This window comes from Talpa occidentalis, unplaced genomic scaffold, assembly GCF_014898055.3.
Source record: "Talpa occidentalis isolate TD23 unplaced genomic scaffold, MPIMG_talOcc4v2.1 talOcc4.6, whole genome shotgun sequence".
NCBI classification, from domain to species: domain Eukaryota; kingdom Metazoa; phylum Chordata; class Mammalia; order Eulipotyphla; family Talpidae; genus Talpa; species Talpa occidentalis.
The window spans coordinates 98,801,327-98,825,460 of record NW_023604972.1 but is presented as its reverse complement, the minus strand read 5'-3'; positions in this window follow the sequence as shown (position 1 = coordinate 98,825,460).

Below are 24,134 nucleotides of genomic sequence, written 5' to 3'. Positions count from 1 at the left end.
TGTCTGGCAAAGAACTGGTCTGTCCATGTGAGCTATGAGGTCATATCAGCCAAGAAACAGTTTGGCCTCAGCATCTGGGACTCTTCCTGATGCCAAGTTTAACATAGCCCTGGAAAAGATTATGTTCTCCTTTTACTACCATGCATACCTTCAGAATAAACTGAAGGGGGCAGTATTTGCCAAGAAAATTCAGCAGGGCGGTACTTTGGAAATAAACATGGGGACATTTTAACATTAAGATACAAATAGTTTTTATATGCCAGCTGCCACTACCATTACATACACATACACACACAATTCACAATGGAGAACTGTTAAAGGGCTTAAAGTTTTAAATATCATGGGTTGTATTATGGACTATATTTATAGGTTATAATAACAGGAACTTTATCCAAAAGAGTACGGTCTACCCAATCTGGCTAAAGTTCATCAAACTATTTGTTTTACTATCAGCTGTAGTCTGTGGAAAGATTCTTACATTGTAGACTGGCTGTTTTCTTACAGTAAAAATGATTTCTCCTTTCAACTCAGTGAATGTGGATGAGTGAGATATGTAAATCAGTCTGTGGTGCATCTTCTAAGATCTTCCTTTCTATTTCAAATTTTTTCGAGTATTTCATAGGAAAAATAATCATCTACATTGGAAATGCCTTGCAATAAAATCTTTAAACTTTGTGTAGCAAAAAATACTCACCAGGGGCCTCCCTGGTGGCACAAGGGTTAAGATGCAACCTATGAAGCTAACTGCAGCCACTGCAGCACGAGTTCAATTCCCAGACAGCCACAGCCACTGCAGCACAAGTTCGATTCCTGGCTGACCAGGGAGCAACCCAGATGGCGCATCAGACCTCTCCTGACTCGCCTGCTGCTCCTCTCAGCAGCGTACTTCAGTCAATCTGCCTGTTCTGTTCTCCATTCTGTCTCTGGTGACTCCTCTTACCCCCACACCTCTAGCCTGTACCCCAGCTCTTGTATGTATAAATAAATCTTAAAAAAATACTCCCCAATTTGTCTAACTTATAGTTGATAACAAATATATCAAAGTTTAATTTTGCAGAATAAATGTATGTGAATGAATCTGATTTTGAATATATATGCATATAACTTCCTGTATATAACATAAGAAGTAATAAAATAGAATAACAAACTAACATCTGCACAACTGGGATTTTCAGTTACTTTGCCAGAAACAAAAGAAAGCAAAGCAAAGCAAAACAAAACAAACAAACAAAATATATTTACTAAGTACATGTCTGCAAATTTTATACAGTAGCCACTCTACCCTAGTTTTCCTGTTCCAGAAAGTTTATGATTCTTGAACCACTCCTCATTTTCCCAGAAAACATTATCTGAAGCAAAAATCCCTAGACTCTCACTTTGACTAGTGAACTATTCATTTTATTCTCCAATCTAAAAGGAAATCCTTGGGAGGATTTGCAGTATAACATAGAGTAAGTGTTATTTGAAAGACCGAATCTCAGGAAATTAACAGTTTTTGGTTTTAGGGGGATGATATTCAATAGCTATGTTATACACACACAAAATTTGATAAACTTCTATATAAATGTAATAACACAAACACAAACTATCACTACTACTAAATATGTGAGATGTTTATAGATAACTACAATGGTTTAATTTCCCTACCTCTAAAATGAGACTGTTGGACTAAGTACTCATAGGAAGGCGTTTACTTCCCAATCAAATATATTCACTTCATAGATTAGGAATTGAAATCAGGAATGAAGACGACTGTCCAAGGTCAAAGAGCAAAAGACACTCAGAGTCAAGACTAAAATCCAGGTTTGGGGCCTCCCGGTGGCACAGCGAGTTGAGGGCAGCTCTGTGAAGCTGTCCGCAGCGTCTGCAGCATGGGTTCAATTCCCAGCCAGCCAGGAAGCAACATACATGGTGTGGCAGACCTCTCCTGCCTTGTCCGCTGCTCCCCTCAGCAGTGCTTTCGGTCTGTCTGCCTTCTCTGCTCCCTGCTCTTTCTCTGGTGAATCCTCTTATCCTCCCGTGCTTCTGACCTGTACCCCAATTCTTGTATAAATAAATAAATCTTTAAAAAAATAAAATAAAATGCAGGTTTGTTGAAACCTAATGCAAGCTTTCTCCACCAGAAATGCAATGCATTGCTCATAGAATGAATTTGTCCTGTATTTGCTCTCTATCAATCAAGTCCAAAACTGCTCAAGTCATATTCATGACAAAGCATATACAAAGACAGATGTTTAGTGATTCAGACTAAGGGTGCCAAGGCTCCCATACAGACATGTAAGGAAATGTCCCCTACAATTAGCAAGGAGTGGAGAAAAAACAAAATAATGAAGGCCAGAAGTATAAGGATAAGAAGATTCCATGAAGGACTGAAGAAGACACCTATGTGAAGAGTATGGAATAACGAATAGGGCACAGGGAGCTGGATCCCTGTATGTTCATAAAATCAAAAGAAGAAAAGATTTTCTGTAAATTGCATAGAACTCACTTTCCTTCTGTCTCATTCATTGAACAGGTTTTTTTTTTTTTTGAAAACCCTGATTTCCTCTCTCCTTTCTTCTACCCTTCACATTCCTACTCTTCTATCTTATTTAGCACATCTATTCATTATTATTTGATTTTTTAAATTACTAGAAGTTAAAAATATGCTTATGCTGATTTCACTTTAACTTATTAATTAGGCAACAGTTTAAGAATTGGCATAGTCCTGACTTGGGTATAAGCTAAAAATTATATTAACTTTATTTTATTTTTATAGAGGCATGTTTTATTTATTTGTTTGTTTGTTTGTTTGTTTTGTTTATACAAGCACTGGGTACAGTCAGAAGCGCGGGAGGGTGAGAGAATTCACCAGAGCCAGAGCGGGGAGCAGAGCAGGGAGCAGAGCAGGCAGAAGGACCGAAGTACACTGCTGAGGGGAGCAGCGGGTGGCAGGAGAGGTCTGCGCGCCATGTGGGACCCTCCTCCGGTGGCTGGGGAGCAGCCGGGGATCGAACCTGCGCTGCAGAGGCCGCGGGCAGCTTCGCAACCCAGCGCTCAACTGCTGTGCCACCGGGGAGGCCCAAAAATTATATTAACTTTAAAATTAAGAGCTTCCTACCAATACAAATTCAAAACAATACAAATGTTATTTTCATAATATTCCTGCAAATTTTTTATTCAGGTACTTATAAAATGGTACAAATATCATAGTCAAATAGGTTATTTGCTTACTACCTACAGGGCCCTGAGTCTAAGACAAGATCACACTTTCTAAATACTTTTTCCAATAATAATTTGCCAAAATATTCTTATTCTGTTCCTGTGCTATTTTAAGCATTTTACTTTTAGCATTGGTAGTCAATGCTCTAAAGTTACTCTACTTAATTAGTGAGAAGAGTCAATTTGGTTGAATATTAATAAAATTCAAAGCTACAAGTTTTCGTATGACTATTACTTTGGATGCAGTCATCAGACATGTTAATTTTAAAGACAATGGTAAAATATCAATGCCAGACTTGATTCAAAACATTTCTATAAATATGGTTAATAGGAAACAATGGACACAAACAAATGTGGTAATCTTTTGTCAAAATATATAAATGTCTTCTAAAAATAAATGATGAGCGTGTACATAAAAAAGAACAAAATTAAGCACTAAAGGTTAATACAGCCATAGTTCCTGTGATCTGATAAAAGGTCATAGTGTAATCTCCATGTTATAAATACATGTATGTGTGTGATATGTGTATATTTATGTTTATGTAAATATTTGTATATATGACTTTCTAAATTATGTCAGATTTGATGCAAACATCTAAAACCATTATGAACCAAACCTAGGAAATGGCTAGATTTCAAGTGGATCCAAGGTTATGGGTAAGTTTGTAAACATTGCTGTACCTCTCAAAAGTCTCTGAATAACAGCAGATCCTAACATCTTTCCATACATAGTCCTCAGTAACAAGCTGAACCTGAAATTACACATTCCAAAAGAATGTGTGGCATCAAGTCCATTTCTACTCCCAGAGTCTTTCCATGAAGTTATAGGGGTTCACATATGAACAAAAAGTATGACAAACTATCCATTATGGGACTAAAATCAACTCTCACTAAGGATTAGGACTGATATGATACTTATATGAAAAGTAGCTTTCTGAGGACTATAAAGTCTTGCCCTTAAATGGTGATGTATGCCTTTTCCATCATATAAAGTTAAGCTTTATATTAAGAAAAAGTATTTCCTAGCCTCAACTATAGATAATAAACCATGGTACAAAATGCCCTTCTTTATCCACTAACACCATTTTGCTTTTTTTGAATAGTATTAGGTCTCTGAATTTATGTGATATGGGGTGTTATCTCCTTCCCTATCAATGAAACAACGGAAGTTTCTGGTACAAATCCTATTTTGACTTAAAAGTGTATTCCTTTCATGGGCAAGTAGCCACATTCACATATTTCTTTTGAAATAAAGGTCATTATCTGACCTGTTGCTGTGTAAATAATCTGCCTTGAGAGAAAAGTTTTGATAGGTTGACACTGTGAGCAAAGTAAGATTCCACTTGCATAGCAGGACTTACAGGAAATTAAGTAAAAAATAGTTTAGCAAAAATACTTATTTTGACAATAACCACCAGTTGATCTTTGCATGTATTGTCATTATCATGGTGACAAATACATCTTCGCTTTAAGTTACCCATTAAATAGATAAGGTGACAAAATGTAAAAACAACACATTCTTTCCTACTAGATGGTTTAAAGCTATTTTCTAAGCTGCAGGCTGGAAATACAAAAGCATCTTATTAAATCAAATCATAAATGACCCATGTAAGGCAGTTTATTTTTCATTAGCAAGGTGAGGAGGTGTGGGGCCAAATAAATCAAAATGAACAAGGCAATAATTGTTCCTCCCATGATATCATCTTAAATATGGAAGTAATGGAGGAAACAAAAATATGAAGAATGTTTTATTGGTGAACTTATTTTTAGAAAGAAAAACCTCATGCCTCTGGGAAATAGTGAGCCTGTTGTTTTATGTGAAAAGTTAATATTAAAAGAATATAAAGTTATATTCATGAAACCAGTCCAGAAAATACTACTAATTTACTTAAAATAATAGTGCAAAAAAATTTAAACTTTTAAAAATAACTTCTAATATGAATTCAAGTGCTTGCAGGTATTCCCATCTAGAAATTACATTACATCTTTTAGATTTATGCCATATATTTCACATGAATATAATGACCATTATTAATTTTTTTTAATACACACTACTGAAAATTGACAATAATGTTTTTATAGGTAGTGAGATTTGAAGAGTTCAAATAGTTTCCTTAAGTGTGAATAGGCAATATCACCTAGTTAGTGGTTGTGGGTTGGTTTTTTTGTAACATTATAAAATGAATAGAGATGAGCCAATGATTACTCCCCAATGAAAGCATTTTTTTCTAGATAGTGAGGACTTAAAAATAGGTTTATTTTTTCCCCTATACTTAGGCAAACAATTGTCAAAACCATATGACAAATAGCAAATCACCTCTGCTTTTCTTGCAATTTGTATTACTTGAGGAACAAAAGTCTCAATTTGGAATGCTATTATCATCCATTCACAGGGAAATTTTTTTTTAAGCATCCAAACCCAAAAAATAAACTACCAATTTATACTAAACAGAAACATTCAACTTTCAGATAGCGGAGAAACCTGTACCAGATGGAATCAAACCAGGACAGTTTTCCCAGTTATAATCAAACTGATGATGCATTTGTAGATTACATGACACCCACTGGAAAAGGAAAAAAAAAAAAAAAAAAAAAAAAAACAAACCCTGAATATTGAAAGCATATTCAGGTCCTCTGAAACCCTTATTAGAAACAATTGGGGTCCTGGTAAAGGGGTCATGTTTTAGCTTAGGGCACAGAGCCAACACATAAAGGGGTATGTCTTTATGTGTTATGTCTTTCAAGATAAAATAGATAAAAGCTAGGTTCTAACCAGATAGTTCACAGAGAATTTTACTCTTGGATCATGGCTTAGGTAACCATTTCTATGAGCTACAACAAAGGGTTAAGCAGTCTTTACAGGTGAGAAGAATGTGTAATTCAGGAGACTTGTTAACTATATACAAAAATCTGATGTCACTTTCTTGGTTCAGTTCTTTATCAGCATACCTATTCCTTTAAAATAAAGTTAAAAATTCTTCACCTAGGTAAATACATAGATAAAACTTTACCTTGACCCCTAACTCAGTATCTCTCAAAAATTTGCCCCTCACTCTTCCATATATGATCTATTATAAAGCACACACACAGGCAAAAGCTACCCAAACTAAACTTCCATGGTCCCCACGAGTATTGACATAGTCTTTGTTTTGTCTCTATGCCTTGTCTAAGCTAAAAGCAGCCTTTTTTCTCCTTTTCTTTGTTAATTCCTCATCCTTCTAGCCTTCCCTCAGTTTATACCTATTCAGGGAGCATTTCCTGAATAAGTTTGATCTAGGTGTGATAGGCATCTCTTCCTGGAACTCCATCAGCTTTGACACTTAAACTTAATTGTTGGGTTCATCTATTAATTTAATGTCCATCTAAACTTTAAGAGAAGAGATAATGTCTTCATAGTTTTCATCTTTGCACCTGGTATGGAAAATATTTAGCATGCCCTCAGGAATACATACGGCTATGGAAATGAACTGACATTTCCACGAAAATATTGAAAAGGCATACATAAAATGGAAATTTGGATGGAATTTGATATCACAGAATGGTAGTAGACAAAGTACCTAAAAATTATGAGGAAGTTAGTGAATAAAATGGGTAAACAAATGTTTATATGCCAAAACACAATATTTATAAATTAAGAAAATTGAAACCCACGTGGCAGATGTGATTTCATACATGAACTTATTACCGCATCAGAGATCCAGATCATGCATTTTTAACATTTAAAATTTTTATTCTTTAAATGTTTACAAATATTTTATGCTCATGTATGGAATAAGAACATTGTCTTGGATTTCTGTATCTATCTATTAGAGGCCACTTATTTCACATTTTCCATATTGGTCCTACAAAAAATTTCATTGCTTGTTATATATTGTTTTGGTTTTTCTTTTTTCAAAATAAGTATTTTCATGTAGAAGCTATTTTGAGACTTTGAATACAAATTTTCATAATTATGTTTCCATGTCAATATATCTGTATCAAAAATTTATAACTAAGAGTCTGAAGTTTGAACCACCTAAAAGAAACAAATGTTTGTTTAAAAAGGTAGCAGATTAGATGGATATCCCTGTGGAATAAGATTATAAACTACTCATTCAGATTGTATGCAAATTATGACTCCTTAAAATATCTTGGAAAGATGTAGGGAGGTAAAATACTTTCTGAAAGCATATAATCTAGAATATTGTTTTGATTTGAGGGCGAGTACATAGTAAGGAAGTATAGAAAAGCATTTTCAAATAAGGATATCTGTACACAACCTACAAAACCCAGAAAACCCAGCAAGCTTGCTAAAAATGCAAAATTTTAACCCTAATTCAAGCATACTAATCAGACTCTCAGACTGGCTTCATGGATATACTTAGAAAAACCCTGTGTTTAGTTAAATACTTGTCTGTCACCACCTTAAAATCCCTAATGATTTTTGAGCAGGGGGCTTTATACTTTCATTTTGCACTGTGACCTGCTAATAACTGAGCTGGTCCTGAGAAGGAATGCTCAGAAAAGTGAGTTTTAACACTTACCACGGGTGGTTTAGATTCAGGTGTCTGCAGGCCACACTGTGGTACATGCTAAAGATTGAGAATGATTGACTTTGAAGGTAAAAAAGCAAAGAAATATTACTCTGGAAAAACTTATATCTTCTACAATAAAAGGGCTATGAATGTGGAAGCAACATGAGCAGCAACAGCTATATCATCTTAAAGTTCATGGAAGCCAAGGAGTAAGACTCGGAGAAAAGTCAAACACTAATATTAAAGAACATTTCCAAAGTTCTGAGACAGATGGGATTGTATATTTGGTCAGAAATTTTAGAGGGAATACAGTCACACACAAAAAAATCAGGAACTCAAAGTTATTATTATAAACAATGTAAACTCTTGACCAAATTTATTAATTAGAAAACAATGATAAAAGCTTGACTGATGAAGAGGGAGTGCTCTGTCTGAACTTGAACATTTAGATCTACAAAGACCTGGGACATTTGAAAGATCTCAGGACAAAAACAATCAAAAAACACCTGGATTTTTAAACAGATTAAGCAGAATAAGAAGGAGATTCAAACAAAATAAAAACCTAGTACTGAATCTTTTACAAGCATCTGATGAAATGAACAATCAATCGATCAATCAATTCTGAGAGATAAAGCTTTCCCTAGCCTAAACAATCTTCCCATCAGAGGGAAAAGTGAATTCCCCCAGAAAACATGGAGAACACTCAATGCAGTACATTGTCACCATTCTAGGGGAATAGCAACCATGAAAACACAAGCCAAATATAGAGAAGGCAATTTATGGAGGTTAACTAAGCTTGCAACTGTGTCCTTGATAAAATATGGAAGTGTCACCTTACACTGCCCTAGACAAAAATTTGCATTCAACTGAACTTCCCCAGAACAACTAATATTCCAGTTACCTCTCCACTGAATTCTCTGGAACACAGATTGATCTCCTCAAATGCATCTTAGCAATTTGTTTGAACACCTGTGTATAAATTTTAGTTTCTGCTTCAATGGCTATTAACTGGTCTTGATCCTGATAAGTACCCTTTCCTGAGGATGTTGCAGAAATGCACATTTACTCCAATCTACAACCCCTTTGGAAAAGCCTGCAATTTATGACAAAAGATATGTTAAGCAGCAAAGTAGGGCAAGTAGATTAATTCACATTCTGTTTTAGGTTGTTGTTTTTTTTTTTCCCCCATCAAGGAAAATAATTTTCAAGCTGGCAAATCTAGAACAAACATCATTAGGAGGGAACTGAAGTGCAAGATAGGTGCAGAGATAATAAGGGAGTACTTTACAGCTTTAAATTAATTCAAGTCTTCAGGCCCAAATAAATTATAACCTAGGATATTTAAGTGACTAGCAGATGTGATCAACCAGCTACCATTAGTAAATTCTAAGAAATCAGAGAGTAAAAAGGAGACCTCAGAAGTCAAGATATGGGCAGACGTTATTCATTTCTTAGAAGTGGGTATATAGGTTAAAAAAGAGAGAGAGAGAGAGAGACAAAATGGCCTCTTAAAGTTATAAACTTAGTGGAAGCCGAATTAAATTCTTGAATAGAGGTTAAGCAGCCTGTGAAGGGCCCTGTCTGTACGAAACAGAGCTGTGACAGGGCTAGAGCAGGTGCTATAGTATTCCAAGAACAGAGTCTACTAGAGGACAGGTCACTGTCTGTGGGTTCTCACCTGTGGGCACAATTGCAAGGCCATGCAGGGCAAAGAGCAATATGGGGTTTATTTAACAATCAGGGGAAACAAAGACCACTAAGGACATGGGCATCCAGTTATCTCACCTCAGATGGTGTCCAGAAGTCCCCAACAAAAGATCAATCGCTCAAGATGGTGCTGTCCTGTCAATGAGGGCCTGGAGTGCGTGCAACCAGCAAGGAGTGGATGGGATCCAACTCACTGCAGCTGGAGGTGCTCACAGGTGGGGCTGCTGAGGTGATGCCACAGCCACAGTCTGAAGGCCACCAGATGGACAGCACTGGATGCTGGACCAGACAGCAATGGAGACAGCAGCACCCGGAGCCAGGTCTGGTCAATCAGGAGCAGTTAACAGCTCTCAAAAGTGACACGGACAGGCCTCCCCAGTGGCGCAGCGGGTTGAGTGCTGTGCTGTGAAGCTGTCCGCAGCCTCTGCAGCGCGGGTTCAATTCCCTGCCAGCCAGGGAGATTCCCACATGGCATGGCAGACCTCTCCTGCCCTCCGCCTGCTGTCTTCAGTCAGTCTGCCTGTTCTGTTCCCTGCGCTCTCTGTGAATTTTCTCACCCTCCCGCACCTCTGACCTGTACCCCAGTTCTTGTATAATAAATAAATCTTTAAAAAAAAAAAAAGTGACACGGACACAGTGTGCGGGCCCCCATCAACAGTGCTGGGCAGCACTTGCCAGTAGTGCTGGTCCACGAGGCAGCAGTATCAGAAACACCGTGTTGACAATCTTTGTGAGTTGCTGACCACAACAACAACAAACGGCTCTTTGAGACACCAGGCCTGGGGCCCTGGGTGCTCCCTCCGGGCAGCGTCCAGGCAGGCTGGAGGGCAGGTATGGCGGCCCCTGCCTCTGTAAAGTTCTATGGCTTCTCTCCCTTCTTTGGAGGTCAGCTGCTGGATGCTTCTTTATTCTTCAGAGATCAGGAATAGCGCAAGTCCGGTGAGTGAGTCCCTCCCTGGCACCTGCCCTGCCTAGATCCTCTTTCCGGATATAAGGCAAGTCTGATTGGACTGTTTTCAATCCCATGGCTGATTGGACCATTTAACGCCAACCAGCTCTTGGCTCATACCTGAGGTTGCGCTCTATGATCAGGCACCAACTCCCCAGGCCTCACTATTGCCTGCAGCTGGAGTCACAGCCCTGCAGCCGGCCCAGTGGGCCCCCTTGCTCCTCCCTGCAGGCCTAAACCAGGAGCTGCATGCCCTGGGGTGGGGTGGTTGGGGAACCTCACCGCTCACCACTGCTGACTTCTGCATGTGGCCTGAGCCCCAGTGGGGCCATTGGTGGTGGGAGGTAAGTGCCCATTGCCTGCTGCCATTTGCTCTGCCCGCAAGCAGCGTCTGCGGCCAAGGGTAAAACCGCCACTACTTATCCAAAGGCTCCTGCTGCTTAGGCAGTGGTGGGAAAGTGCTGGACTTGCTCCTCCACTTGCACTGCAGGGCCCAGTTTCATATACTGTGCAGCATTGTACCCTCACTGCTAGGGTATGTGCTTAGTAAGCACTTAACAAATATTTATTGATATTTCAAGGAATGTTTAGAAAGGTAGACTTTGTTTGAAAACAGCATGGGTTCTCTGAGATGTAAACATAAATAGGTTGCTTAAATCTGTGAGCTTCAACCTTCTACTAGGCAGGGTACTGCAACTGGTTATGCTGTGGAAACAACCCCAAAATTTCAGCGTCCACATGACTTTTTTTCACCTACTTCCTTGTTGGGTAGGCTGTGGATTCTGCCCTGAGACATACTCATTCTTGAATTCAAGCACCACTTGAATGATTGCCTGTTGCAGAGGTGGAGAGAGAAACCCCTGTGGCAATGGAGACCGCCCCTCCCTTACAGCTACCACCTAGCAGTTATGCAGGCCTCTGCACACATGTGATTGGGCTAAAGCATTGGTCATGCTTACCTTCAAAGGAAGGGGAAGGAAGTACAAGTCTATCTCAGTCAGATGGAGAACCAGAAATATCTAATTCAAAGCACCAATGACTACCATAGTTCTCATATCTGTAAAATGTAAATTAGAATAACTATTATAAAATATTATAACATAGCTCTCAGTTTTAAGGTTTATCTTGCATTTCTTTTACAAGAAATGTCTCAGCACTTTGTCTTTCTAATAAATTTAAATCTAATGCTGAGCCACCAGTGCCCAAACTCTTAAACAGTTTAACACTAATCCAGTTTTTAGTGGGGTTGCAAGGAGAAACATTTATTTTTTCAAGGAAAGTATCCAAAGGGTTTTCACTCTGGGGCCTCCCCGGTGGCACAGCGTTTGAGCACTGGGCTGTGAAGCTGCCCGCAGACTCTGCAGCATGGTTCGATCCCCGACTGCTCCCCGGCCACCAGAGGAGGGTCCCACATGGCGCGCAGACCTCTCCTGCCGCCCGCTGCTCCCCTCAGCAGTGTACTTCTGTCCTTCTGCCTGTTCTGCTCCCTCTCTGGCTCTGGTGAATTCTCTCACCCTCCCGCGCTTCTGACTGTACCCAGTGCTTGTATAAATAAATAAATCTTTAAAAAAAAAAAAGTTTTCACTCTGCCTTAAAAAGATTCTCTAGTCTTCAGCATTCATGGCCACAGCAAAAAAAAAAAAAAAACATTGCCCCATCCCATGGCCATGTGATCTACTCCAAGTGGATCTAATCTTGCTCTGTCCATACTTAGTGGGACACTGCTTATATGGAGAATGTGTTGTATTGTTGTGAGACTAAAAACCTTGGCCAATATCTACCCTCCATGTTTGCACCTTGTAGCTGTCCTTAAGTTGCTGCACAGGAACATAATTCCTTCATCATGTATATATGCATTCTTCTGGAGTATTTTTTTTAAAGATTTATTTATGTATTTATACAAGCACTGGGTACAGTCAGAAGCGCGGGAGGGTGAGAGAATTCACCAGAGCCAGAGCGGGGAGCAGAGCAGGCAGAAGGACCGAGGTACACGGCTGAGGGGAGCAGCGGGCAGCAGGAAAGGTCTGCGCGCCATGTGGGACCCTTGCCAGCCGGGGATCAAACCAGCGCTACAGAGACTGCGGGCAGCTTCGCAGCCCAGTGCTCAACTGCTGCGCCACTGGGGAGGCCCTCTTCTACAGTTATTAAGGAAACTTTCATTGTCATAGCTCTCCATTTCTTCTATACTCCTGCTCCTGCACCCTCCCATGCACACCCCTAATCTCTTTCCGGTGCCACTCTGGCATAAACTGACCCAAACATTTCAATGGACTTCTGTTTTTAGAAACAGAAAGTGGAGAAAGGAGGTGGTGGTTTTAACAATGTCTGCTCTCACCCTTGCAACATTAATGCCTCTGAAGCAAGAGAACAAAACCTGATGAATCCTTAGGAGGAAGAAATATAGTGGAAACAAAATGAAAGTTAGGGATTCCATAGATTTTCTCTAACAATATTTCAATAAAAACATAGTAAGAGTCAAATACAGTAGTCCACAATGTAAGTTTTCAATAAATGGCAGTTTCTATTTTATTATTGGCTGAAATGTCACCCACTCACCAAGTAAAAGCAGAACCAATAGTGAAGATAACGTTCATTATATTCCTTTGAAAATTGTTATTTTCTTTATTTTCAACTTTTCTAATTTGGGAATCACTGATATTACATATTGTACTTAAAAGAAAATATCTGGGTTTTTTAAGATACAATTCTATCACTGTAGAAATTGAATAACAAGTTATATATAAGGATATAACAGTATTGTTTGAAAAATAAAAACCTGGAATCTTTGAATGGGAATATTTTAAACACATCATAGTATATCTATTGTATTCAAAAAACAAGTGACTGTCTTTAAAGTGATATAGAAGTACAGATATCAATTTGGAAAAATTCTTATAAACATAAAAACACATTGAAGTGAGTATTGCATAATCCAATTTACATTGTTAAAAGTTTTCTATGTTCACATTTAAGTTCATAGATATATTCTAGAAGAATGAATTGGAAATTTTAAAAAGTCATTACATTCAGGGAGTGGGATTGGGGAACTTGTTGGAAGGGGTCTTTTTCTTCTTACCTTCCACATTTCTCTATGGTTGGAATTTTGAGGGCAGTGTGTACTTATTTCATAATAAAATTTTATTTTTTTATCCCTGTATTTTCTCACAGCTGAAGTCAAGTATTAATATATAGTTTATAAATCCTGCAATCAAAAAAACCTCTATTTTTAAACAATCAGCAAAAAAGAAAGGAAATACATACATATGTCTGTACATGGAGGCTGTTTCTGAATTTGGCAACAGCAATAGCTTCTAGAAAAAGAACAGGTGGTTGGCAGCTAGGATGAAAGACAAGCCTATTTCCCCTCTCTATACCCTTTGCACATTTGCATTTGCTGTCATGGGGATGTTCTACTTTTTGCAAAGTTTTTAATTAATTAATTAACGTTTAAAAGAAAGAAAGTGAATACTGAAGCGATGAATTTGTGTCTTGCTGCCAAATGTCAGATATGAATATGGAGACAAGTACTGAGACTGTGCAAAATTAATTCTACATTTGGAACTCAATTCTCCTTTGAGAAGTGGTGATTGAATAGGAATCCAGATAGGTACTTGTCTTGAAACAAGACATTTTTCCTTGTGATATCTTTCGTATTCTTTTCACAGCTCTTGTTTGTTTATAGCTTTTTATAGATGGCACATTTAATGCCAGGGGGAAGTTCTAATACACCTCAGCTAACTCTGGCTCCTGTTTAGGCAAACTAAACTGCCCTAGAGTTTTGAGAGCTTGTAGCTGTTTCAAAGGTTGAGAACTCCAAAGGTGAAAATTCACCTTTGTAACGCAGAAGCACATGCAAACTCCCAGGGACAACGCACTTCAAGCCCTTAAATCAAGCACTTACCAAGCCATCCAAGTGATTTAATGCATCTTCATCAGAGATGCCTTTTCCCTTTAACTGTGGCATTGCTCTCCCTGTTTCTATGTGGGGCTTCCGGGACTCCGGTTTTCCAAGCACCATGTAAAAGCCTTCAAGTTGATTTGTGGAAGAGGAGAGAATAAAATTGGGTACTTGCAAATAAGCTATAGGACCAGACTTAATGTAAGTCCTTTCCCCATTTTCTGGATGTTGAATGCCTTTGAACATTTATAAAAGCTGGTGCTTGTGGGCTCTTTTGGGCTAACGTCCTAGCCCAGTTCACTTTATTAAGAGGGTCTGATATTGACAGAGTCTAAAGTGGAAGCTGAAGGTTTCCAATCCTTCCCTCATACAGTGGGGTAATTTAAATTTAAGACCCTAGACTACGATATACAGCAGTGTGACATTCATATGAACAATGATCCCTTTAAACTTCTAGGAATACTGCTTTGTGTCCCCTACACCTTGCATCCTTTGGACCAAATATTTATGTCCTATATATGCATATTTTACATACATACACACACACACACACACACACAGAGCAATAGATTGCTCAGCTATGTTTATAACTACTCCCCTCATTTTTTGCCTCTAGAAAATGAAAAATACAACTTTTGACATAGATTTTCCTCCTTATCAGGTCCAGGTCAATAGCTCAAAGTCAGCTTATAGGCTTTTAGACCCTTTCATGTCTATTTCTGGACTTTAAACATAGAATTTTTCTCAAATCTCTTCCTTTTCCTTCTTTTATGATTCTGAAGGGGTGATAGCACAGCCACCCCAAAATACGTATCACTGTCGTATGAGAATTATTTTGAGTACATGAAAAACAGCAGGGATAAGAAGAATGTTCTGACCTCCCTTTTTAACCCTAAAAGTAGACAATAAAATTCACATGTTTAAGATGTCCTCCCAGTACCAGGAAGAAGGAAGCATTCTTAAGACCAGAGCCTGGAACTCAAGACTGAGAAAATTCTGTACAGACACTTAGAACATTTTATTTATTACTCACAATTGCCTCTCTGTTCAACCTAGAATAAAAGCATTTAGTTTTTTGTCATTTCTTTGGTTTTCCATTGCTTTATGAGGACTCCCATATCATGTTAATTTTATATTAAACAAAATCTGCATGTTTTTCTCCTGTTGATCTATCTTTTTTTAAAAAAAAATTTCACAGCAATTTATTTATATATATTTTACATTATTGTTCATTTTTGTACACTCTATCTTGGGTCTATTTTTCAGAACCAACCAAAGACCCTAAGAGAGTAAAGTTTTGCCTCCCTTATAGCTTCTTCCCCTCTTCATCAAAATGCAGTAAGGGGCCTCCCTGGTGGTCCAGGAGTTAAATCTCAGCACTATCACCTCCAAAGCCTGCGTTTGAGCCCGCCAGGAAGCTAACCCACATATGGAACAGCGGACCTCTCCTGTCTTCCCTGGGCCTCCCCTAGCAGTGTATTTTGGTAAAATCTGCTGTTCTGCTCCCCATTCTGTCTCTGGTGAATCCTCACACCTCTGACCTACACCCCAGTTTTTACGCAAAAATTAAAAAAATAAAAACAAAACAAAATGCAATGACCTTACCACCCATTTCTTCAGTGTCAGATTTTTGTGAAAGAAGCATTTACCCGAATGCATAGCTAAAATTCTAATATATGTGCTAATGTTACACCTTCTTATACAACATATTTGCATTTAAATAGAGTTGTCTGGAGATTTAATGATTTAACCCAAAGGGATTAAAATGTCTCACATTTGTTCAGCACGTGGTAGATTATTCCAAAGAGCTTTTCACAAACAAGGTTTCTTATGAACTGCTAAGTCACCCAGAGGCAGAGAGGACATGAATTGCAATTTACAAGCACACTGTTGATTACTTGATCCTCTGAGAAGTTTAATAGTTGCCTCAGTGTCGCACAGTAATAGGGAGACATTGAGTAAGATCTGATGACTCCTGTTTCAGCATTTCTTCTACTGCATCTGTCAGCTCCACGAATAGATGTAAACTATGTCTGTACCTGTGAGATTCACCAAACATCACATGTGAGTGCTAAGTGGCAGCAATTGCCCATAGGATGGATAACATTCAAAGGATGAAGCTGCAAATGTTTAGGACCTCTTTTCTGTAAGGATATATAGGGTAGAGAGATGATGTTAGGGCTTTTGGTAAATGGCTGAAACCAGCTGATAGACTGGAAAAATGTCACAATGTTTTTCTTAGAAGATTCTTGAATAAATTGCATCAGAATTACCGGGGGTTGAGTTGGAGTTTCTGTTAAAAATGCAGATTTCTGAGCCATCATTCCTATTATTGAATCAAAAACAGAATCTCCTGCTGAAGACTTTTTTTATTCCTTCATCCTGAGTACTGGATGAAGTACTGGCAAATGTATACCAATTGCATTCTAAAATTCTCCAATGTTTACCATGAGTCATAGACAAGCTAACTTCTTTTGGCAAGCCACTCAAAGCTTTCTACAGTTTTATCCATCCTTATAGGAGTCAAACTTCAGAACCACCAGATTTACATAGCATCTTTTTTGCTGAAGAGAATAAACAGAGCTTTCCATGACAAATTCATGGGGAATATTTAGAACTTTGAGTTATTTTCAAGTGAAAGCCCATTTTGGAAATAGAGTAAAATGCAATAGCATAAAATATTTGTTGTGTGAAGCTTTTTGACTCATGTATTTATGTATGGAGTACAAAAATAATATTAGTTGTTACATAGTAACAGCTAATGGTAACATTCTGGGCTTTCATATTCTGAAACTATTTAGACATGAGACAAATGAGCTTTCACCTTCTACCATCTGAAGAGTAGGTCTTCCTTTCTAGTATCATATCTGTTGGAAGCTAGTTTAATCATGTAGAGTGGTGAAAGATCAGGTGACCTTTTCAGGAATGAAGGGAGCACTAACTCCATTAAAAGAACTGGGTCTTTTTTATCTGACAGAACAGATGTTAGACTGTGTTGGCATTTATACAAATGCATATACAATGTCAACTGTATTTGTTAATTTATAGAAGAGTTCTTATTACTCAGTGTCTCAACATGATAAATCTTATTATCATTCCCATTATCATATACTTTCATAAACATTTGCTGAGACATACACAGGAAGATTTTGTTCAGAGAAAGGTCATCCATGCTAATTGAGAGTGTACTGGCATTGTAACGATGTTTTAGAGTGTCCAAACATTATCAAAACCCACTACATTTTCGGGCAAGGTTGTACATACTGTAAATACATCTAAAGCTTGTAATCAAGGAAGAAAAAGGAGGGGGAATTTTTTTAAATATCATAAAATCTTTGGCTATCATGTGATATGGACATGGCTTAGAATATTTCAACTCCAATTTCTTTTGAACAGAACAGTTTATCATGTTCTGTTATTTTGAAGTATTCAGTTGCCAGGCACAAGAATGAAAAGCAGCACATGGTGCTGGAAGCCATATTTGGCATTATGTTCCTATACCTAAGAATAACACTCATGTAACTTCTTAACATTAACATGAAAAAAAATACAAAATGCTAAAAAATAACATTTTTATTACAAAATACATGTCTAATTATATTTTATAATCTTTTCTAATGGAAAGTTTAAAAGCTGAATTATAAAAATCAAGGTCCATGCTTTACAAATACACAACTTTTAAAAATCTTCTTTTAGCTATATATCACCTATTAATTTTTACTTTTTTTTTAATTGCTAAAGTATTTTAAAGAAAATTCTAGACATGTTATTTCTTACATAAGTACTTTAATAAATCTCTACAATGTAGGAGGATTTAAAAATATAAGCACGGTGCAATTATTATACCTAACAAAATTAGCAATTTTATATCAGTTAATATCCAGTTCATTTTCTAAACTTCCTAGTTGTCTCAAAAACTTCCCAGGTCGAACCTGAATTCAAACAAGCACAACACATCACATCTGAATGGTTTCTGTTTTAAATTTCTTTAATTCCTCTTTTTACTATGTCTACAAACTACCCTCCCCTTAAAGTTATTTCTTTTAAATAAGGTAATTTGTCCTATAGGTTTCTCATATTTTATATTTGAATGATTTGTAACTTTGAGGGTTTCTTAGCCTATTTGTCTAGACTTACTTTTTATATGTAGAGGTTAGATCATTTGATTGAATTCAGGGACTCAAGTTTCATTTGATTTTATATTATTTGACAAAAATACAAAAGTGGTTCTATGTACTTCTTACTGTAGCATATCAGGAGACTTATTGTCTTACTTTCCTACTTTTAGTAACATTAAGATTGATCAAGAAGTTAAGCTTTATCCATTATAAAGTTGTCATCAACCATTTACCTTTTAGCACCATCAATAACAGCTACTTGATTGGTTATTGTACTAAGGCTTACAATATTTACAATTAAGGTTATAAGATTTTTAAATTCTATTATTCCTTTTTTATTAATTAATTTCTTTTGTTCATCTCTGTTAATATGATAAATATGCAATACTATTTCCCAATGAATTTATAATATTTTTACCTTGTCAGTAAACAAGAGTATTATTATTTTGAATAAATATAAAATTATAAAAATTATAAAAATTATAAAAATGAAGATTATAAAATTATTTTGAATAATTTTATTCAAAATAATGGCAATAATTTTATAGTAGGAAACAAGACAGAAATAAGCAGATTTTCATTTATCCTTTAGTGGAAAACAACAGCAGTCACTTGATTCAATTCCCTGGAGCATATAACTGTACTGTCAAAAAGAAAAACAACCACGTAGGACACAAGTACATAAATGTGTAGCATTAGCAAACTGTTTAAGAATCAATCATATAATACGCTATTAGACATTTAAACAAAAATGTGTCTCATAAAATTTTAACTAACATTCATTAGTATAAACTCCCATGAAAATATAATTACATGAATACAGGGATTTTTGTGTATTTTTATCAGTGCTGGATTTGCAAGACCTAGAAAGATGCTTGGCACATAATAGCCTCTTGGTAAATATTTATTGAATCAATAGTGAATTAATGTATGAGATAATTATAATGAGTAATTAACAGTGATTGTATCAAGGGAGAAGCATTTAAGAAGATAATCCACTCTGATAATTTATGGCAATAGTTTACCACTGTGAGTTAGGAATATGTGTGTGCCACCATATGTAAAGTTTAATGGCTTTAAATTATTTATTTACTTCTCTTATTAATAAAGCACAAACATCTCTGGGTGAAATAATGCAATAATTTTGATTTCTCCACTTAATACCCCTAGTATTATTTCTCCATTTAATACCCCTAGTCTTATTTCTCCAATCCTGAACAATATCAAAGTTTTCTCCATTTAAAAAAAATTCTTGTTGAATGGATGAATTGAAAATTCAATAGTTTACTGAGGTTGTTGATAAAATGTACCCAAATTTTGTTTATAGAAAATAATTGTTTTAAGATGTCCCATCTATAGTTATTATCTTGTTATTTTACTCAATTATATTATTACTAGGACAAGGATAAATATATTCAAAAGTCATCTAAATGAAAGGAAATCTAAAACATCCTGTGATACAACAAATATTTTTTAAAAAATACTCTCAATTTAGAGATGCTGATTCTCATCTAATATCTTTGACAACTCCTCTTTTATACAATGCTGCCTCTTCTTTTCATCTCTTACATATAAAGAATAATGTTCATCATTTCTTTTAATGTCAACAGAGTGATTTAATGTATATTTCACGCACTCACACACACACACCCCTATCACCAGTTCTGACCTTTTACTGATCTCTGGGTCTGTATTTACAGTTACACAATTCTTCAAACATGTCTAAATTCAAGTTCCAAATAGAATTCCAAAGCAGTGACACTATATACTATTTATTATTTCAGCCAATGATACAATTTTTTCAGTCTCTCAAGCTTAAAACTTTGTTATCTCCTTGATCTGTTTTTCCACCCACTTACAATTAATCACCAAATCCTATTGGTTTGACTTCCCTAATCTCTTGAATTGGTCTCTCCTATTCCATTCCCATGGTTCCTTCTCTCATTACCTCTAAACTGAACTATCATAATAGCTTCTTAATTGGTCTTTAGTCTTTCTCTACTCTAATTTTGTCTCCTGCTACAGATTAATCTTCCTAATGTACCACTCTAAGCGCTTTACCTTTCTGCTCACAAAATCCAGTAGTTCCCCATTTCTTAGAGAATTGATTATAAACTCTTTTGCTTGGAACTTAGGAACATTGTCTGAGTCTTCTACATTATATATTCTATTCTCCAGCCAAAGTGAGTTCTTTTCCACTTCCCAAATAAATTCCACATCTCCTGCCTCTCATTGATTATATGCCCGTCTCTCTATCTGGAATGTCATCTTTTTATATTTTCCCATCCATGTGCATAAAAATACCTTTATCCCTCAAGACATTACACAGATGCCACAATTTCCCAAGAGACTCTCTTTTTTTTTTTTAAAGATTTATTTATTAATTTATATAAGCACTGGGTATAGTCAGAACCGCGGGAGGGAGAGAGAATTCACCAGAGCCAGAGTGGGGAACAGAACAGGCAGACTGATGAAATACACTGCTGAGGGAGCAGCGGGAGGCAGGAGAGGTCTGCGTGCCATGTGGGACCCTCTCAGGTGGCCAGGGATTGAACCGGCACTGCAGAGGCTGCAGGCAGCTTTGCAGCCCAGCACTCAATTGCTGCGCCACCAGGGGAGGCCCGAGACTCTCTTTGTTGTGCTTTCTTCATATTGCAGTCTCACTTTTTTACTGAATATCTACAACATAATATTAATACTTCTCATAGAACAAGTATCACATATGAAATTATATTGTGACTATTGTATACTCATTGGCTCTCCCCTTTAGGAAAGAAGTGGTTTTTAAATCTACTCGTATTTTTCCTTCATAAGACATGGCTTAGTATTTCACACCGTAAGCCTCATAAGTATGTGTTCAATTTACTTGAAAAGGTCTTTGTGGTAATTCTGAAAAATCACCTTCACCATTTTTATGTTGATTGAAACAGCCATGTTAATACACTTCCTGGGTTGCCATCAGTCAGGGGTTACCTGGTACTAGTTTAGAAAACGTCATTAAAGTCAAAGTGTATGGCAGTGTTGACCAGGAAAACTTAATAGAACCATGCTTTCTGTTTCCTTTATTCATATCACACAGAATTTAATACAATGCTGACCATGCTGAAGAGGCGGATCAACATGGCGGCGAGGAAACGCTGCGAGTAAGATCTCCCATTAAAAAAAAGTTAATAGGGAGGAAAAGCAGCAGGTCCCAGTGAGAACTGGGACACGGAAGATAAATGGACGACTCCAGCAAACTACCTGAAGAAGAAAGTTGCCATAAAAGAGGACTAGAAAGGAGGAAAGCTCAGAACCCTGCTACCCTCCACAACCCACAAAGTTGGCACTCTCCGACCAACAGGAAGGAGGAAAAAACAAAAAAACTATAGCTGTTATAGGGCAGCCCCGATATTGAACGGGTTGCCTGGCTGTGGGTCCTCACCTGCGCCCTTTAAAAGGGACTTATTAACACTCTACTATAGGCATACACAAAAGGTTAATAAAAGGTTTATTTACAAGGGAAAAGGAAATAAGGAAAATGTACAACTCAGGGAGAAAATAGGGAAATAAAGTTTTTAATGCGTCCTACCCGATCCGCCGACCTGGAAACCCAAAGGCACTCTCAGAGCTGGCCTGACGCTGCAAGCTGGCGGAGAGCCAAAATGGGGGAAGCCCTACAAAGCCCACGTGTCTGGCTTTATACCAATCTGGCTGCTTAACCCCACCCTCAGGTCCCTGCCACCTTCCCTTTGGTGGTGATGGGATTTGGAGTTCCCAGTGTCTTTGGCTTTGGCCTGGGGTGGGGGTGGAGTCCACAAAGCCTGTATGGAATTAGCTTTAGGACATCCTTTTCCCCCTAACAAAACAACCAACAAGAAAAAACTCCAAGAAAACAGATGCCAACCAAGAATACTCTATCCCACAAAGCTCTCCTTCCTCTATGAAGAAAGAATAAGGACCTTCCCAGACAAACAGAAACTCTGGAATTTCATTACGACTAAACCCCCATTCCAAAAAATACTACAAGGACTCCTAAAGCCAGAACCTCAGAGGGACGAATAACAATGAAAGAAGGCCAAAAAAAAAAAAAGTTATTAAAAGAATAAATAAATAAAATCAAAGGAAAGACAAACACAATGGCAAATACAGATGCTAACATATCGATATTAACTCTAAATGTAAATGGACTAAACCCTTCAATAAAAAGACACAGAGTCGCAGGCTGGATCAAGAAACAAAACCCAACCTTTGCTGTCTCCAGGAAACACATTTAGCTACAAAAGATAAAAAATAGACTCAAAGTTAAAGGATGGAAAACAATCCTACCAGCAAATGGACCAAAAAAGAAAGCAGGAACAGCTATACTTATATCAGATAAAACAGATTTCAAACTTAAAAGGGTAAAAAGAGACCCCAATGGTCACTACATTATGATCAAAGGGGACAATACTTCAAGAAGAAATAACACTCATTAACATATATTCACCAAACAAAGGAGCACCAAAATATATCAGACAACTATTGAAAAGAGTTGAAAACAGACATCAGAGAAAACACATACGTAGTGGGAGACTTCAACACACCACTATCAACAATGGATAGATCAATGAGACAAAAAATAAGTAAAGACACTAAAGCTCTAAATAAGGATCTAGAGCGCTTGGGTTTAACAGACATCTAGAGAACACTAAACCCCAAAAAATCTGAGTACACATTTTTCTCAAGCACACATGGATCATTCTCCAGGATCGATCACATACTGGGACCCAAGACAAACATCAACAGATTCACCAAGATTGAAATCATACCAACCATCTTTTCTGACCATGAAGGCATCAAACTAGAAATAAACCATAAAAAGAAGGCAAGGAAATCTCCTACCTCATGGAGATTGAAAACCACACTACTGGAAGACCACTGGACTAATGAGGAGATAAAAGAAGAAAAAATTATTTGAATTGAATGACAAGGAAGACACCAATTTCCTAAATGTATGGGATGCAGCAAAAGCAGTAATAAGAGGAAACTATATAGCAATAGAAGCTCACATCAAGAAACAAGAAAGAACTCAAAGAAACAACCTAATCTCGAAGCTCAAAAATCTAGAAAAAGAACAACAAAAAAAAACCAAAACCAGTAGAAGAAAAGAAATAATAAAAACCAAAGCAGAAATAAATGAAATTGAAACTGAAAAAACAATCCAAAAGATCAATGAAACCAAGAGCTGGTTCTATGAAAAATTAAATAAAATAGACAAACCCCTAGCCAGGCTCACAAAGGAAAAAAGGGAGAAAGCACAAATAAACAGGATCATAAATGAAAGAGGAGAAATACAACGGACACAGCAGAAATCAAAAGAATAATCAGAAACTACTATGAACAGTTATATGGAAACAAGTTCAACAATCTAGAGGAGATGGACAAATTCCTATAATTCTACAATCACCCAAAGCTAGATAAAGAAGAAATAGACCATCTAAACAGACCAATTACAAGCAGCGAAATTGAAATTGTAATCAAAAACCTCCCCAAAAACAAAAGCCCAGGACCAGATGGATTTACAAATGAATTCTACCAAACGTTCAGAAATGAATTAGTGCCTATCCTTCACAACCTCTTCCAAAAAATTGAGAAGGAAGGGATAATACCAAACATGTTCTATGAAGCCAACATTACACTAATACCAAAACCTAAAAGGACAACACACAAAAAAAGAAAACTATAGGCCAATCTCCCTAATGAACACTGATGCAAAAATCCTCAAT